This window comes from Larus michahellis, chromosome 1, assembly GCF_964199755.1.
Source record: "Larus michahellis chromosome 1, bLarMic1.1, whole genome shotgun sequence".
Taxonomy (NCBI): Eukaryota; Metazoa; Chordata; class Aves; order Charadriiformes; family Laridae; genus Larus; species Larus michahellis.
Genome location: NC_133896.1, coordinates 165,674,828 through 165,682,869, shown reverse-complemented (window position 1 = coordinate 165,682,869; position 8,042 = coordinate 165,674,828).

Sequence of the window (8,042 nt, the reverse complement as noted above, 5' to 3'; positions counted from 1 at the left end):
TAGTCGCTACGGTAACAAATTGTTTTAAGTCATTGTCCATCTCTCAGTATTCTTAAAAGGAAACGCTAGTGCCCACCTGCTGTATTCCTGCCGGCGGTGCCACAGGTGGGGTGAGGAGGCTGCCTACGGAATGAGTCTGCACAACCGCTCCCAAAGAAGATCGCTTGTAACTAATTGTATTTGAAAATATCCGCTCACTTTATTCATTAACCTGAAATGAATCGGGATGATTTCCTTGGTAATTGTCAAATATGAAAGTAAAAAAAAAAATGTTTTTTGAAAGACTTTTCCGAATGTGATTTGGGATGTTTAGGTATCACTTTTGAGTAGTTTGCACTTTAACAAAATACCTGCTTGAGATTTGAGCAAAAAAAATTCAATGTGACGTTTCCCCGAGTATGCAGCGGTTTGTTACTTCTGTGTACGTAAGCTCAGAACCCGTACAAGTTGTGAGGTGAGCGGGCTGCGGGAACACTATATTAACTCTTCCCTCCTCCCATAATACACCTTCATTTCTGTTGGGTGATGCAACAGTGAGTTACTACTACGTGAAGTTATTTGAAGTAATCTTATGTCTTGTGTAACCAGCCGCAGTACTGCAAAAACAACGGCCTGTGTGCAAAAAAAGAGGGGCTGATTTTTCCATTAGCCAAAAGTCTGGGTTTTTTTTTCTATATGCACGTAGCTAAAATGGATTTGGCGTTATTGATCCGACTGTGTGAACGCGGTGTGAGGTATTACCGGGCTGTAGCTGCTGGGAGTGAATCGGCTTCTCGTTCTGTAACCAAATATATCGTGATTACTGATGAGTTTCAGCAGCAGCCATCTTCTTAAAATGCAAGAATTACAGTTCACCAACGTTTTTCTTGATTGAATTTTAACTGGAAAACAATAATCAGTTGATAGGAATCTTCTCTTGCTTGAGCTCGTGGCAACTTGAAAGCACAAGTGGCCTCAGTAAAACAAATGAAATTAGCAAATAAGGCCTTCAATCTGAAAGAGGGGGTTTTATTGCTGTAATGGGAGTTGCTGTTGAAGCGTAACCCTTTGTCTCCTGCCTCAAGTACTTTACAGATGGAATTGTGAGGCTGTGTGGCTTTGCAGAATGTTTTTCAACAGCAATTTAAAGGTCAGTGTTTGTTCAGCAGAAATTTATCTTCAAGCTGACGAGTGTGTGTGGTGATTTCCAACAAGCTGATGGCACAAAAACGCCCCAGCAGCCTGTTAAACGCCGCTGTCAGGTATCTCCCAAATTGAGTGACTTTTCTAGAAGTTTGACTTCTGCTTTTCACCTGTCTGGAAGCTTTTTCCTTAAACTCCGTAGAAGATGCTCAGGATGCTGTCGATGCCGTTGCGGGCCAGCGCGGTTCTCCTGGCACTTCTGAGGGCTCAGACGTAGGAACCTGCTGCACAATAAATACCCCGTTACCCCCCTGCTGTCAGCCCATGCAGCCGGGTCTCTCTGCGCGTGGTTTTTTTGCTCACAGTAAGTAAAAGATGGAAATAGGGAGCTTTCATGTACAGCGGCCGCTCTCGGCTGCCCTCACCCCTCTGTCCCCAAGGGCTGGATGAGCCAGACCCAGCGATCGCTTGTTGTGCGTGTGGGAGCCGCTGCTCTGTATAAACACTTTTATATTGCCTTGTTCACTACAGAAGGGGCTGTTTTTAAATTACTCTTGAATGACCGGTGTAAGCAATACGTCGTATTTTGTACATAGGAGTGTTGCGCAGTTCCGGGAAGCCGCAGCGGCCACCGCAGAGAGCTGTGCCTGCGCGCTGGGGGAGTGCGAGAAATGGTACAGCTTCTTGTAAAGGGCGGCCCCTGCTCGTCCCTCTCCCTTCTCTCTTTTGAAAGCTGTAGGTGAGAAGATTGTTCCCTGGTTTTTAATTTTTTTGTTTTTCTTTTAGGGAAGGAATTAGACAGTCCCTCCTAAGTCAATTATTCAGTGACATTAGAGCGGTGCCTGTTCCTCTCTCTAAGGCAGCGGCCAGCTCTGCTGCACGCAGGAAGCAGTCGGGAACAAAAAGGATATGCTCATTTTGACAAGGAATGGGAAACTCCTTAAGTGCTAAGGAGGAAAAAAAAAAAAAAAGGCTTGAATGTAGTCAGTAGAAGGCGGCAGATGATGAATGCGTGAATGCTGTTCACAGATTCCTTCTGGGGAAGACAGTGTCTTGAAAACCCCAAAAATGACAATGGAGAAAGCGGCGTTCTGATATTGAGCAGCTGCTGGTTACAAGAGTGTTACGGCTCCAGCGCTGTCTTTAAGGGAGCAGATACTGGCTTTTAGCTCTGAGGTACTTCTGAAAATACAGAAAGACAAAGTTGTGTTAAAAAGGAGGCATTTGCCTTTCAAGGATCTCCAGACACGCATTTTCCTGATGTGACTCTAGAAAATGAAGCGCTGGGAACACACCGAGTGTTAACGGCGCAAGCGATGTGCGAGGAAGCTGAATTAGCTTTTCTATTTATTAGTGGGTGTTCTGTAGTGCAATAATGTTCATTAACTGAGCATTGAAATAAATGTCTTGGTATTTTGTAAACCCTGAGATGTGCATGAAGCGTCCTTACAATAATTGGCCTATATGTAGATGCAAACTTTCTCTGTTGAACTCTCAGTTTTAAGAAAACTAGTTTTCAACTCGTTTTTAAAATGAAGTGTGTGTGTGGGGGGGAAAGCGTATTTTACTTGATACGTGCTTAATACTGATGTATTAATAAATCAGTATTAAAACAGATTCAAAGTGAATTATAAACTTTTAAGAGCTCAAACTTGTGACATACGTAGAAAATGTGTCAGCTTAAACTTTTTTTCTTTTTAAAAAAAAAAAGCTTGTTACCATTTCAGTTTTCAGACCAGCGTTTGGAATAAGAATTATTCTTCTGTTCAGGGCTGTGATTTGTAGGAGCTTTGCTGGAAACCAGCCAGCATAGCATAGCGGGTTAGTTGTATTTAAAAGTGCCTTATTGTAAGGTATTGTTTGTTTGCTCTGTGATACACACTTTTATCCATAAAACAATAAGAAAAAATAAACGGGAGAATAACAACTTGTTTTTTTTTCCCCCCTCAGCAAATCTCAAAGTAGCGGTTTTATGTTTTAAGAAGGATGAGTAAAGCTAGCCGGAGATTTATCAAATGTTTCAAATTATAAAATATCTTTGTATAAAAAAAAAAAAAATAATCATAAATCTAAAAAGCAAGAACTTGTTTTTTCTAGAACTGTGGGAATTATTTTATGGTATTTTTCACAATAAAGATATTTATGATGACAAGAAAGCACCCCCCGTGTATTTGTCTGCCCTTCTTTCCCCAGCCTGGAGTTTGAGCCGTACGGAAATGCAGGAGGGCAGCGACCTCTGGCAAGGGAGGCAGAGGAGAGTGTCTCACAAACTGTCCCAGTCCAGTGCCTGGCAGGAAACGGCAGCCCGTCCTTGTGGAGAGCAGCCTGGCTCGGGAAGCCCTCTGGCCACCTGGCTGCTGGTGACACCAGGGGAGAGGAGGAGTCGCCTCCACGGCAGCTCCGGGGTGAGAAGGTGGGTGGCCGAGAGCATGTGGAAGGAGCAAGATGAGTGTGATTTCTAGGCAACGATTGAAAACTCTCTTCTAAAGACAGTACACTGACTTTTAATTACTTTTAATCCAGTAAACGTTGCAAAAGTACTGGAACTTGGAAGGCGGGTGAGAAGCTGTTGAGCCTGCAGGAGCTCAACTCAGCAGCTCCTCCAGCCGGACTTCCATGCCAGCTGAAGGCAGCAAGAGGCAGCGCTCCTCCGCAAAGGCCTTGGGAGTCTGTAGGAGGCTGGAGCAGAACCTGCACCGTGGGCCTCGGAGCAGACCATGCCCTCACAGTACTCCAGCAGGGCTTGAAGTCCACTGGGGACTTCACTGAAGAAAGTGCCACCCAGGGCTCGGTCTACTCGCCAATATAACCCCTGCGCAGCAACAGGAGAAATGAAGCGAAGTCATGCCCATGTCACCTGTAAAGGCAACAGTCCTGCCTGAAGCCAGCCAGAGCGCGTACGCACACAGGAATGACAGCGCGAATAAGTAAGCCAGCTCCTTATCCGTCATCACGAGGTACGTTATTCTCTTAACCTCTCCTTTAGAAATTTAATCTTCAGGAGTTCCTGGTTGGAAGCAATTTATCGTACGCAGGGGCTTGTGTGTGTACGCAGTGGTGAAGGGCGCGGAGGCACACATGGCTGGTGAGAGCGAAGGTGTCCGAGTTTAAAATTACACGGCTTGCAGCTGCCAAAGGTGTGAATGAGAACACAGAGGACAGAAGGCGAGAGGAGATGTGTTGGGGGGTGGCTGGAAGCAAGGACTTCTTTAGGAGGCCAGGTTTTCCATGAGATTTAGTGTGGTTTCCCAGTGTCTGTCTTTGGAAACCCGTCAGGCATGAGTGCTTCAGGCTTTCTTGTCCTCAAAAAAGCACAACAGTGAGAGGTGCAGTTACAGTCTAGGAGAGATTCTTGAAAGCTCAACTCTGTGAAGACTGGGCAAGGAGTTGCAGCAGGACTGTGGGGTTAGTTTTGTGGCTTTTTTTTTTTTCTCTTTTTTTTTTTTTTTTTTTTTTTTTTCCTTCAGGCCCATAGCTGTAGGCAGAGCATCCACCTAAGGAGGGGAGGAACACACATCGTACAGAGACGGGAGAAGCTGCAGGTGGGGTCCCAGCTGAGCAGCTCTTTATCAGGGCTTATAACGTTGCCACGTTCTGGCTGTTTTCAGAACGCTAGAGCAGTGTTACCTCTTGCGTCATCTTCCTAAAAGTGAAGAGTCTTTCTATGGGCAAAACATATTTCCCTGCTGTTGTAACTGCAGGACCCAATGTGCTTCAGAGAACTGCAGATGCTCGCTATGGCATAGCTCATGGTAAGGGAGATAAAGGCTTGAAAACATGATGTTATACCATCTACACCTCTATCTTGTACGGTCCATCCCCTTTAAAGGGAAGGGAAGCAGGTGGAGCAAGAGCCCCCCTCGGCTTAACTGCGAGCTTCCAAAAGAGGAAGAGTTCCAGAGATGGAAAACCGGACAAATACCCGCTGAGAACTACAAGGGCACTGCCAGGGCCTGCAGACGCGCAGCTAGAAAAGCAAAAGCTGAGCTCAAATTGAAATTGGCCAGAGATGTCAAAAACTACAAGAAAGGGTTCTTCAGGTACATAAACAAGTGTAAACAGAAGGAAAAATATTGCCCCACTGTTAAACAGGGGAGGTGAATTAATCACCAGCGACGCTGAAAAGGCAGAGGCCCTCAACACTTCCTTCACCGCTGCCTTTACCAGCACTGCTGGGCCAGAAGCCTTGGGAGCAAAAATCCAGGTTGATGCAAACACAGACCCACTGCCCCTGAAGGAAGAGTTGGTACGTGAACTGTTACAGAATCTGGACCCCTACAAATTCATGGACACTGACACTATCCACCCAAAAGTGTTGAGCTAGCTGCCCGATTTTGATTGCGAGGCCACTCTCCATAATCTTTGAGAAGTCAGGGAGATTGGGGGATGTCCCAGAAGACTGGAAGAAGGCTAATGTCACCTCCCTATCTACAAGAAGGGCTTAAAGGAGGATCTGGGAAATCACAGGCCCAGCAGTCTTACTTCAGTCCCTGGGAAAGTTATGGAACAAATCCTCCTGCGGGCTACTACAAGTCAAATGGAGCACGTGATTGGGAAAAGCCGGCACGGATTCACTGAGGGCAAATCATGCTTGACAAACCTTGTTTGCCTTTTCCAACAAAGGAACCTGCTTAGTTTATGTGGGTTGAGCAGTGGCCATTGTCTACCTGGATTTCTGCAAGGCTGTTGATGCAGTTTCCCACAGCACTATCCTTTCTTTATAAACTGATGTGTTATGGTCTAGGCAAGTGGTCGGTGTGGTGGGTGGGTGGGTGGGCAACTGGCTGTCAGGCTGCACACAGAGGGTGGTGGTAAATAGCTCCTGTTCAAACTGGCAACCTGTCACAGGTGGGGTCCCCCAGGGATCTGCATTGGGCCCAGCTTCATAAGTGATCTGGATGACGGGATCAAGTGTACCCTGATGAAGTTTGCTGATTATGCCCAACTGAGTGGGGAAGTGGACATTTTGGAAGGCAGAACCACCCTGCAGGAGGACCTGGATAGGCTGGAAGAGTGGGCTAACAAGAACCTTATGAAGGTCAAGGAGGACAAGGAACTCATAATCCAGGAGTGCAGCACAGGCTGGGATCTACCCAGCTGGGGAGCAGCTCTGTGGAAAGGGACCTGACTGTCCTGGTGGGCAACAACAAGCTCAATAAGAGTGAACAGTGTGCTGCTGCGGCAAAGCCACCAGGATGCTGGGCTGTATTAACAAGGGCATCACCAGCAGAGGAAAGGAATTATTATCCCACTCTATTCAGCATGTGTCAGGCCACCCCTGGAATACTGTGTTCAGTTTTGGTCCTTCCTATACAAAAAAGATGTGGAGAGGGTCCAGAGAAGGGCCACAAAGATGACCAAGGAGGGGGAAGCCTGCCATATGAGGAAAGGCTGGGAGAACTGGATTTGTCCAGCCTTAAGAAAAGAAGGCTTAGGGGAGACCTTATCATCACTTTCCAGTGTTTAAAGGGTGGCTACAAAGAAGATGGAGACTCCCTTTTTACAAGGAGTCACATGGAAAAGACTGGTACAAGTTACTCCTGGGGAGATACTGGTTGGACACAAGAGGACAATTTTTCATAATGAGAACCATTTTTCACAATGAGAACAATCAGCCACTGGAATAATCTCCCCAGGGAAGTGGTGGATTCCCCAACACTGGACACTTTTAAGTTTCAGCTGGACAGGGTGCTGGGCCGTCCTGGCTAGATGACACAGGTTGGACCAGATGATCCTTGAGGTCCCTTCCAACCTGGTATTCTATGATTCTGTGAAGTCTGGGTGTGAAGGCAAGCACTCTATTTAGAAAAAAGGTTAAAAGGAACCTTACTGAGAAATACCTTCGCTACTAAAGCTCAGGCTTGCCCACAGTACTGCACTAATGTCTCGCTTGTTCATTTTCTGCTAAACTTGCACGTTGATATCAAGAAGAGCAAGCTGAGAAAAGACACGGTAATAGTAACATGAATATAAATTGTATAAGCTCTTCCTTTTAAGAGTCAAATATTACTTTACCTATTTACTGATTTGAACCAGGTTTCGGTAACACTCCTATAACCCAGGATGCGCTTTCTTCCCTTTCACAGGGCGGAGCACACGGATTGGAAATTAGAGATAAACTCTTCGCCTCTCTACGGTCCCTCCCTACAGCGAATGCCTGACTTTGAACTTGCCGCTTCCCAGCACAAAGACTTTCTTCAGATTAAAGCCATTGGAGGACTTGCTGCAGGTTTTTTTGCCTCGGATCTATTAACCCAGTTATTGTATAATACGACATAGGTGAACGGAAAAATAATGATTTTCTTCAGTGGCAACTTTTAATATTTTGTACAACATACAGAAGCAATTGGTTTGGTATTAAAAATATAATGATATGCTAATGATTCAAAGTGCTGCTTTAAGGAGATCTTTGAAAAGTAGCGAATATATTTACTGGACCTTCTTTGTTTTATAAACCAATATATATCTCAAAAAAGAGCTTTCCTTGAAAAAAATTATTATGCAGGAAAAAGAAATGCTGTAAAACATTTTTTTTTTTTTTACAAATACATACAACACGGTAGAAAATGGCATGAAACCTTCTAAATCTTCAAAATATCTCCAGCAAATTACATTTCTAAACATTATATTCTAATCATTTAAGTGATCTAAAGGAAACAGTATTTAAAGAACTATTTCTTTTTTGAAGCCTGTAGAAGTAATCCAATTTCAAAAAGAACAGGATGCTACAGGTAAAATGAACAAGAAATCAGTGCATAAATTATCTGCTTTTTATACTGCATAACAGAAATTTCCCACACAGATAATTACAAATAACGAGAACTAAGGATTCTTAAAGATAAAAGCTTTTAACTTCTGGTTTAAATAAAAAAAAAAAACAAACCAGTTTTCCAATGTATGCTTCAAGCATGAAATCCCAA